Raw genomic sequence first — 12,094 nt, 5'->3', positions numbered from 1 at the left:
AAATTCAATGATGTAATATTAACATTTAAATAATGTTAATATTTTGCTTAATGACAATTATTAAAAAATATATGTTCACTGATATTCAAATTTGGCACTATTTTAAACACCGGAACAGCTCTTCCACCGACAGTGGAAATATGAAGGTATTTCTCATAGTTAAAGTGCAGCTAAAATTTTGACAAATTTGTGTATGCATTCCACTTATACATATGTACCTGTTTCAAATTTATCTTACGCTGCAAATTCGACTGTTTTTTGTCACACCCCAATCAGACGGCAAGCGGCAAAAATCAATGCATTTCGTTCTTAGCTGCGGATCAGTTGAGAACCGGAAAAAGCTTAAATTCTTTATACGATGTTATTTATCGTCCTGATTTTTACAAAATAAAACTAAACACTTAATTTTAAATTTTTAAATGTACAAAGTTAACTTCTAACTGAAGCGTTCGGGTTAAGTCATTTGAAATTTAACTAAAAATAAAAGGTTGCCAAAATTTAAAAAAGACCAATGATTGTTCCAATGTTGCCAATCCTCTTTACGCAACTCTACTATTAACAACTCTGGGTCCAGCCATCTCCGAGAAACCGATGTGACTGTTATTCTGAATTTAGATACTTCCGCCGGGGCTTCCGGAACCGATGATGGTAGCCAATGTAGCCAAAGAGACTTTGAATGGCTGTTAGTGACCTAATACTACAAATCGAAGTAGTTACATTTTGGAAAAATTTTCACCTTTATACATTCATTGCAAAATTTATTAAAATTGACATTTTCTGCGTGATCGTAATCATCACCCTGTAATTCCGGAATCGGAAGTCGGATCCATTAGAAATTCAATAGCAGCCTATGCGAACGTTGTATCTTTCATTTGAGACTAAGTTTGTTAAAATTGGTTCCGCCATCTCTGAGAAAAATGAGTGACATTTTTGGTCACATACATACATACAGATGCACATGTAAACATACATACATACAAGGGGACAGCAGGGACAGGAGGACAGAAGTTCAGGGGCTTAACGAACCCCCCCCCCCCTCCCCCGGAGCTACTGCGAGTTGGGTGAGTCTTGCTAGGATATGGTGGGGCAAGGCAATGTTGGGCTCTTCCAAACCTCTAGAAAAAGCCATATAAATCCGAATGCAGCTCCGACGAAGCGAGTCGGTGCCGCTTCCGCTAAGGTTTTACCCAAGACTTTAGCATAAGGCACCCTTACCCAACTAATGTGCCAACCGGCACATTAGGATCGACACCAGTGCAGCGCTCATAGTTTTCGGCCAGCATCAACCCTTGCAAATTTCTCCAAGTGGTGCACCATGGAAGCTAATTTCCTGGGTTACATCACCAGCTACAGCCTTAAGCTAAGCTGATATTTTGATGCAGTCGCGCTTTCCAAGCCATATGCTTACGGAAACGAATAAACACTTTGTTTAATTAAACACAGTTTGTTGCTGCTAGCAGCAGACGGCGGCGCACAGTGATGCCGAGGCGGAAAAAAGACAAAAAATGCACCTTTTATTTTTGTTCCAAGGTTATTTTTGTATTATTGTACAGTATATGAGAAATGATTTGCCAAAATTTCAGGACGCTACAGTATTTCAAAGTTCAGTGCGCTCATTGTTCGATTTTTTCTTCCCTTGTAAAATATATAGAGAAACTGAAACAAACTTTATCTCGATTTTCAAATAGGAGCACACACTTTCTCGCATGTCACACTAGGCCCATTTTGAAGATTTTTTATCAGCTTTTCGAAAATCTCTATGACATCTTGCGCAAACCACATCTTTCTGGTATTAACAGTGTACAGGTATACATCGATTTAACGTACTTGAGGGATTCCATGGGAAAGTGGCTGACCATAAAATATGACCATCTTCGAATCGAACAAAACTTTGCAGTTGTGTTCGGATCATGAATTTCCATGATTTTCTCTGTCAATTTTGATACAAGAGCATTTTTTTAAAAGGGCGTAGAAATTTTTGCATGCAGCATGAAAATAAAAATTTCTCGGTTACCGTATTTTATACAGCAAAACTATCTGAGAAATAGTTGCAGGGAATGGAAACTTCTACACGAAAAAATATACACAGATTTTTTTAAATATTGTAGTTTTCGAAATATTTTAAATTTTGTTCCAATAAATGCAATAACAATTATTCCATTTGTTTACGACCTTTTCATAAGTTATTTGTGTTTCTCCATCAAGAACAGAAAGTTTTGCAAAATGCTCATAAAATATCCTGCAACTTTCCCGTTGACATCAAGGCGATATTGGGAACAAGTTGAAAGCTACAAGAAAACAATGAATATATGATTCAGCTATAGGATCAGATGATCAAACTATATAGTTGAATCATATTTTTGTTGTTTTCTGATAGCTTTCAAAAGGTTTACAATAACACCTTGATGTCAAAAGAAAAGTCACAGGAAATTCAATGAGCATTTTCATAAACCTACTATTTTTGAAAGAGAAACGCGCACATCTTATGAAAAGGTCGTAATCAAACAAAATAATAGTTTTGGTTAAAACAAAATTTAAAATATATCGAAAGCTGCATTTTCGAAATTATTTGTTATGAACATTTTGATTTGAAATAGTAATTGGAATTATATTCAATAATAAAATAGTATTCTTTATTGAAAGGAGTATGAATTTTAATAATATGCTAACAGTTGTTAAGAAAACTTTCTTTTTTCTTTTCGATCAAGAAGAGTTTAAATTAAATTAAATAAGAGTTTGTAAATCGTATTCAGAGTTGGCAGCACCCTCTCAGATTTTAATGAAACTTTCTGTACATGAAGATTTTGTCACAAAAAGCCACTTTGCATACTTTGTTTTTCCAAAAATGATCTAGACTGTCTTTTGAAAAGGGTCAAACTTTATTTACCAATTTTTTTTTCAAATGGCTATTGTCTAAAAATGACAAATTCTACAAAAAAATGTTGTATGAGTGATTTTCCCAAAATTAGTCAAATTTTTGAATAAAAATATTGAAGAAATTCTCCATTAACTCCTACACTAAAAAAAATCGATTTTTAAAATTTAAAATCGATTTGCAAAAAAACCCCATTTTTGATTTGGATGATTTTTTTTTCAAGATAGGTAATTAAGTTCCCTACCTACCGTCAAAATTTCAAGTTGGGCACCTTCAAGGAAAAAAAGTTATTTGAAAAAAACTTTTTCTTGTCCAAACTGATTTTTTTTCAGTGTATTTTTATCGAAAACTAAACCAATGAAAGTCATAACCATCTCAGAATCCAATTTCCCAACTGCCTATTGGCCGGATACATGCAAAAACTATCAGTAACAAATTTGGTATATATTCATAACAAACTTGAATGAAGCACGGATGGAATGATCTTGACCTAATGTTGTATATTAAGGCGTATTTCCTGAGTGTTGCTATGAGTACCTCGCTTTGTCTTACCCACTTTATCCACCAGTAACGACCACTCGCTCATTTGAAAGTTTACATTCAAGTTTGTTATGAATATATACCAAATTCGGTACTGATACTTTTTGCATGTATCCGGCCAATAGGCAGTTGGGAAATTGGATTCTGAGATGATTATGACTTTCATTGGTTTAAAAATACACTGAAAAAAATCAGTTTGGACAAGGAAAAGTTTTTTTCAAATAAGTTTTTTTCCTTGAAAGTGCCCAACTTGAAATTTTGACGGTAGGTAGGGAACATAATTACCTATCAACAAACAAAATTTCATCCAAATCAAAAATGGTTTTTTTTTGTAAAACGACTTTAAATTTTTTAAATCGATTTTTTTCAGTGTAGGAGTCGATGAAGAGTTTTTTCAATATTTTTATTCAAAAATTTGACTAATTTTGAGAAAATCAATCCTACAACATTTTTTGTAGGATTTGTCATTTTTAGACTATAGCCATTTGAAAAAATGGTAAAAAAAAAGTTTGACCCGTTTCAAAAGACAGTCTAGATAATTTTTGGAAAAACAAAGTATGCGAAGTGGCTTTTTGTGACAAAGTCTTCATGTACAGAAAGTTTAATTAAAATCTGAGAGGGTGCTGCCAACATTTGTTCGAGTTGACGCGAAATTCGTCCGATGAAACCTTTCTTCTATCAACTAAGGGTAAGGTAAGGTATTCTCGGTAAAAAAAAACTATCTAACTCAAAAAACATTTTTTGGTGATGTAGAGTATGAATTTCCATACAACAATGCAACATTTGAACAATGTTTTCCTTAATTTTCATAGCAATATATTGAAAATTGGGTGAGTGACACTGAATCTTCAGGAGATACCTCGAAAAAATGCGATGTACACTATACAAACTAATCTACTAACACACTCTGTATCTCCCAATTTAAAGAAAACGTGTCTTTGTACCAAATTAACCTTATCCCCTCCTTAATATGTATAGGTTGTAATAGCATGTGTATCATATGAGGTTTTTAGTTCGTAGGGCCAACAAAGAACATTTTTTAGAAGATTTCATCCAACATGCGCTATTGACAGTCTGCGTTCTGGTGGTTAATATATTACTTTGATAAAATATGGCGAGTGGGAGTTCACATATGAGGAATGAGAAGGGAGGGGTTCGGTGCATTAGTGGCATTTTGCTCGTAATATTTGGTTTTAACGTTTTTAATTTGGTTTGTGTTCTAAATAGCAGTTTTTGATGTATGGTTGTTGTTTATTGACACAGATGACAAATTTTGATCAAGTAGTCATCGACATTTTGCATCTATGATTGATCTTACCTACTTGTATCTGGTTCAATCACTTAAAATTGGCCATCTAAACTAATCAGTTCGTATTAACTCACAAGTGCTACGTTATGTTTATAGTTCAAAAAACATATTTTCTTTATGAAGATTATCACTTGATATACTAACCACTTGTTATTCTCCTCAATTCTGTGCATACATCATGAATGCACCAGTTAATGGTAAGTTTTGTTCGAGGTTTTGTCTCATTAAATTTGAAGCTTTATTTTTGTTTCATTTAAAAAGCATTCAAAAGAAAAAGTCTATTGGATGCTACTAGTAGCATAAAAAATGCTGATAGCAAAAGAAGCAAAATAGAAAATATTATTTTTGATCAAATTCAGGAGGAGAGATGTGAAGATGCTCAACGGATTATTAAATGTTTCTGGCTAGATTATGATCGTCGTTGGAAAAAGCACAGCGGAAGGTTGAAAAGTTCAACAAGGAAAATGCCGATTGGTTGGAAGAATATTTAATATTTGAGCTACCAGTAACCTCTAATGGCGGGCAAGTCAAACCCGGAAGACCCGAGAAGAAGTTTGACGAGCTTTGTGACAGAAGTAAGCGGTTGAAAACGGCAGAGCTGAGAAGCAAGTATACAACAGAAGAGCTTGTATTTGCAGCACAAATCAGTCTCAGAGCCGATGGAGAGGTTGAAGCTGCAAATATGTTGATGATTCGAAACAAGGTTCGTATTAGGCATGACCGGGTTGAGATCAAGGCGTAAAATAATGTTTCAAATGATAATTTTACTTATGATTTGAGATATACCTATTTCGTGTCATTTTGCAAAATCCAGTAGTTCGATTATTTTAAACTTGGTGTATTTCATAGATTCGAGTCAGAATGATGAACGATCAGGCTCTAGCGGTTTTACTTGATTCCAAGTTGTCCCAGAGAGGGTACCAAGTAGTTCGAGAACATGCACCAGACTCCTACCCTCCGTACAAAAACGTCTTAGAAGCAAAGAAAAGGTATTCAAAGGTTTAAGGCATCTTAAGGTAATTGTAAAGTTCTGTATTTTCTTCAGATGTTATCCCGCAAACATACACATTGATGAAACCGATTGCATCGTTACGCTTCAGTCACTTCTCGATCACACAGCAGCGAGAATAGTGGATCTTTCGAAGGATGGAATCGTTGTTTCTGCGAACGGTAAAACCAATATCGATCTCGTAATGGTGTTGAAGTATGGCTGCGATGGGTCTGGTGGCTTCACTGAATTTAAGCAAAAATTTACAACAGCTGGATGTAAAGATTCAAATATATTTTTGACATCACTTGTTCCGTTACGTTTGCTCAATGAGACGGAAATCGTGTGGGTTAATCCAGCGCCATCCTCGACACATTATTGCAGACCAATACGATTGCAACTGACGAATGAAACTTCTGAGGTGATTATGAATGAATATAGCCGAATGTCGGCGGAGATTGCTGCGTTGCGTCCAGTTGTTTTTGAGCATGATGGTTATACATTAAATATTTTCTACAAAGTACATTTAACTATGGCAGACGGCAAAATAATCAACACTATCACACATACAACATCAGCACAGAGGTGCTATTTGTGCGGGGTAACTTGCTCACAATTCAACCAACTAAAGGAAATGCCCATTAACGAATTATTTTTAAAGTTTGGCATCAGTTCTTTGCATTCTTTAATAAGAATTTATGAATGTATTATTCATATAGCCTACCGTCTTGCTTTCAAAAAATGGAAGAAGACAGAGCACACAAATTTGTACGAGGCTACAAAAAAAAGAATACAAGATGATTTTTTGAAAAGCTTGGCCTGCACATTGACAAACCAAGATCAGGTTTTGGTAATTCCAATGATGGAAATACGGCCAGGCGTTTTTTTCAAAACGCTAAACTATCAGCGCAGATAACAGGAGTTGACCTTACGCTGATTGAACGCTTGAGAACCATCCTGATTGCAATATCATGTGGGGAGCCAATCAATGCTGAAAAATACAAAACATTTGCTCATGAAACAGCGGAACTTTATGTAAAGCTTTACCCGTGGTACAATATGCCAACCACACTGCACAATCCATGGTCATGATATTATAAGCGTATCCGCACTTCCTATAGGAAAGATGTGTGAGGAAGCGCAGGAAGCTACGGCGGCTACGAAAGGATCATTCAAGAAAAATGTCTCGAGAATCCACAATGGAGGATATTTTCAAAGGATTACTGGTGGCATCAGATCCACTCATATCATCTTATCGGAAAGCAGAAAAAAACAGGAAGAAAATCGGGTTACCTGCTGATGTACAGGAACTACTCGCGAATCACATTGAACAAGAAAGCTCAGAGTCTGAGCTCAGTGACTAGTTTTAAATAGAAATGTAGAGAAAGTAGTTGAAGCGAAAATCGTGGAAACGATTATTAAACTAAAACTAAAACAAAATATACAATGTGGCCTAGATAGTTATAAATGAATGATTTTATTCTGAATTATTTTTTGAAAGAACACCCTTTCTGAGCAAGGTAATGGAACATTTCATATCTTTTTTTACATTTCTTATAAAAGAAATGTATAGAATTCGCTCAAACTTTCAAGATTTTTTTCCGAGGCCCAGAGGGCCGAGTCTTATACACCAATCGACTCAGCTCGACGATTTGGGACAATGTCTGTGTGTGTGTCTGTGTGTGTATGTAATGAACAAACTCATTCGTGTTTCTCAGCAATGGCTGAACCGATCTTATCCAAACCAATTTTAAATGAAAGGCCTATCACCCAGACAGAACGCTATTAAATGGTTTTTGATTCTGATGTTTAGTTTCCAAGATATGAATATTTAAAAGTGCAAAAATGGCGTTTTTTGCAGTTTTTTTAAAACTGCCGAAATTGACGACAGAGATAAACACATTATATATCTTTAGACAGCTTATACGAATACCTTTCGAACGAGCTATAGATTGTTGCAATCGGACTATTATCAAAAGAGATATTTAACATTAAACACGGACGAAAGATTTTTATCATTTCCCGTAGCCAGAAATAAGACCAAAAACTTGAAATCTATTATTAACGCCAAAGCGGCTAATTTGAGGTTAATAGTATCTTCGGAGAATTTAATGGATGCAATATGCCCTTTCTTTTAGAATTGCGTTTTTGTTGATTAATCCTCCTACAAGTGAAATATTTTCATAAATTTTCTTGAAAGTGATTGTACTGAAATGATACCTTCGGCAAATTTGTAGGTCTTACTTTTGTGAATAACTTTACTGGAGACATCGAATATCTATTTTAAAAGCTTTAAAAGTTATGGCTGTTTGTCTGTGGATTACTCATTGTCGACTATTTATTGTTCAATATAGCAATAATCCATTTAAATAAGCCGAATATTATTTCGATGAAACGAATTTCGTATTTCATTTTTCTATCTACAACCGCTAGAAATAACCACCGAACAATTCCAAGTTGTCTAGATGGGACTTGATCACTTATCGGTGCAAAAATGTTCATTTGCGCGAACCTTCTGACTGAAAACTTCTTAACTTGGGCCCTATTCTCACAGTCACGTCACTTAGTGACTAGAAGAAAATTTCCTTCTAGTCACTAAGTGACGTGACTGTGAGAATAGGGCCCCTTATAACCACCGGATCAATCTGAAACATATCTCGAAAAATGAAAAGCGATATAAATAACTCCAAGCTACGGCGTAGCCAAGAGGTGGTTTGGGAGGTTCATCCCCCCCCCCCCCCCCCCCCCCCAAATAAAATTAATTGGTTTGAAGAGAAAACTTTAGTGATGCTGACTAATTTAATTTTATATTACGATAATAATTATATGATCAGCACATTGATAACCTATTGTTTTAAATATCATGAAGATTTTTGAAAAATTTTGGGAATGGGATCCTGATCTGTAACTGATCTATTGGTCGAGATCTCACAGTTGTCTAATTGCATAAATTTCAAATACCTGCATGAAAACATTTTAATAGAAATCCATTCAGGAGTTTCAAAATCAATCATAATCCTCAGATTTCCTGTCATATTGAGCTCACTTTTGAAGGGATGTATCGAAATATGGATTACGGTCAATTTTTTTAATAGGAAGCGAAGTTGGAACTGATTTAATGTCTATGAAACATAGAACTGCTCACCGAAAAATTGTAAAACTTTCAACATTTACTGATCATGTTTTTATTTTGGGAATGCGTAGAGTTGAGACGAAATCGTAGTATGATTAATATCAAGAATATCACTTTCCGAAATTAGAAAGAAATTTTTGAAAAATTGCGTTTTCCATTTGGTTCTAACAGGGTCTGATCGATTTTTATGAGCATCTGATTTTTGTTGTATTGTATGTATTATATGATTAGGTAAAATATATGTTCGAAAACAATAATTTAAGGTCAAGAGAACATTATTTCGAAACCAATAATTTCGGAGGTATAGTACAGCACATCATCTGATAAAATAATTTTGGCGGTCAATTCTCCTAGAAGTAGTTATGGAGAATTCACTGTTCCAACTAACTTAGTTCGAGAGTTAATGTCTTCAGCAAAGTTTTCGAGAGTGCTATTATAAACCACTTTGTTGAAGACATGAAGGCTTTATGTATTCAGGGTATCAAAATATTTAGGCTATTTGAATCTACCCTTAAAATGAACTATTATGATTTTACTGTTTATGATAAATCTCTTCTACTTTTTATAAACAATAAAATTTAAATTTTATCCAAAGCTTGAGTTTGTGAAGCTCACAATAATAAGTTATTTTTGAAAGATATCATTTTATAGCTCGATATACTCCCCACACGAAGTATTCATGCCTTCAACAAGGTTGTTTCAAATGACAGCCTCAACAAATTCGCTAAAGACACGAAGTCTGCTACTATTGTTTTTGAAAAATTTATTCTGCACATTTTTAAAACTTCAAAGATGACGGTTTCGGAATGCCATTTTGACGTTTTCACCAAACCGAATTTCTGGCCGCTGACTCCAAGTAAGTAGAAACGTTCTACACTCGTCCACAAGAAACTTCTTCGAATACTGCTTATCTATTATAATTCGGTGAAGACCCGATTTAATCAGCCCCGGATTTGATCAGCCCCCGATTCAGTCTGCCCCCGATTTTGTCAGCCCCCGATTCGATCAGCTCCCGATTTTGTCAGCTTCATATCAAACTATGTTCTATGGGCTCTAGCAGACAAACAAGGCTGAATCCGAGTAAATCCTTTCTTGAGCATATTTTTCTTATCTTAAAGATGCAAAGATGCAAAAATAAAAAGATCAATCTACTTTAAATTTTACCTCTAAGCGAAATTTATATTAATTATTCAGAAATAGTTATGAGGCTTCAGGAACTAAAGAAGAATATTCTAACAGCTTCGGTTTATTCTAAAGAGAGAAAGAAATATGTCCCGATTCAGTCCCCGTTTCGTCAGCCTAAAATGCACCATGGGGCTGATAAAAACGGGTCTTTACTGTATTTATTATTCACTGTGTCCCACATTAATTGGTACATTTTTTTGTTGAGGATTATTTTTTCAATTGCAACGAACTACACTAATATTTTAGTAGTTTTCAAGGAGTTATTTTATCGACTTCTTCCAAAATTTGGCGAACCTACTCCCATTCTTTTTCCCTTATTTATTTCGACTATTATGTAGTCAAATTTTCTTTTTTACTTTTTAACGATATTCAATTAGCTAGAGATTACTGAATAGGGAAAGTTATGAAAATTTAGAGCCATTGTACTCAAGTGAGAGCAAGGATGTGAAATATACAGATCGGAAAACTAGAAGTGGCAAGGTCATTAGAAACAGGCTTCAAATCTTACGGTCTAATCTTTTGTCTTCTGCTGCTAGCAGTTGAGCTTAGGCAGAATTACTACGAATCGCTCAAGTCTACCAACATGTCTCAACGGCAAAAACAGACTTGTCCCTCTTTAACGTGTGAACCGATAAAAGAGAAGTCAAGTAAGATCGCCACTAAAAACCTGTCGACGATTACTCTCATTCATGCGATAGTTTATCTTAAAAGGATATCCTAAATTATTTGGTATGCTTAAGGGCTTATATGTTGCGAATTGAGTATTATTTTTTAATAAACTGAGTAATGACCGTCGCTCCACAACGCAGTTTATTTTTCATGGCTTGCGGTGAGTACGATCTCTCCAATTGCTGAACTGAATATTATAGAATAGGCGTTAGTTTTTAATATTCTTTACAGACTTTACTTACCCAGATTTAAATCGCGCAAATGGCTCTGAATCAGACCCCTAAGACGATTTCACTAGATTTTCAGAGCAGCGTGAGCAGTGCACTAGCGCGGGTGACAGAAGTTTGTCGAAGAGTTTCGCGAAAAAAATGTTCTAGTAATGATAATGATTTTTCGTGACGAGATATGAGAGTTTTTTTCATAATATGTTCTTTGACATTAGGATTAGTAACATTAATTCAAATCAAAGATATTACTGGGAAGTCACTTTTAAAAAAAGTCGATATCGAAGTAAAGTTTGAACTATTCACGCATGCACTTCAGAGGTAGCCTGATATCAAGAGCTGCAATTTCAGTTCTTAGTTCACAGTCGTGTTGGAAACTTGAGTAAGCGCAATTGAGAGTATAAAATTCAAATAGATTAAAAAAAAATTCGATTTTTTTGGCCCAGCACTTTAGAAAAATTCAGTTTTTCCTACACAATGCATTGATTGAAGAATTTAGATATGTTATTAACAGAGCATTAGTAATAATTCGTTTGTCCGTCTATTTTATGAGCCATTTTTCCGCTTTTCCCATGATTTGGTTCAGCCTTTGAGAATTCTAGCACTGATGTTGTCCTATGCTGATTTGAGCGTTTCTCTGAGTATGTGTTATCAAAAACATCGCAAAAATCAAGTTCTAAATGTTCTCAATCGAAATAATATTCGAAGAGAGTGCTAAGAGTTATAAGAAATGTCTCATCACACTGTTAGGTGGATTAAAAGCGTTTTTTTATCTGTGTGACTTTAGTTCAAAATTGTTTTTTTCTCTCAACTTTTTTATTGTAAAATCGAATAAAATTAAGGATCTACAATTTGGCATCATTCCAAATCTTATTTGGATAATTTCAAAAACCAGAAGAATTTTTTTCATTTTAGAACCGTAAAAATTTAATGAATCAAACATATTGAAATGGGAGTACTACCGAAAGAGAAAATGAATATTCATGCGATTTTATTTAAATAAAGTTATGTGTTTCACCACACACCAGAAAATAATGAAATTCAAACGACATGTAAATCAATACGAATGTAAACATACACAGCTTGAATCAAAAATTTGATTGAAAATTAAGTTGAATGCGATGTACTCAATGGGAGCATCAAAAAGCATACGATTTTACAGTTTCGTTCG

The sequence above is a fragment of the Topomyia yanbarensis genome, chromosome 3 (genome assembly GCF_030247195.1).
Source record: "Topomyia yanbarensis strain Yona2022 chromosome 3, ASM3024719v1, whole genome shotgun sequence".
Taxonomy (NCBI): domain Eukaryota; kingdom Metazoa; phylum Arthropoda; class Insecta; order Diptera; family Culicidae; genus Topomyia; species Topomyia yanbarensis.
The sequence above is the reverse complement of the archived record's forward strand: the minus strand, read 5'-3'. Positions refer to the sequence as shown.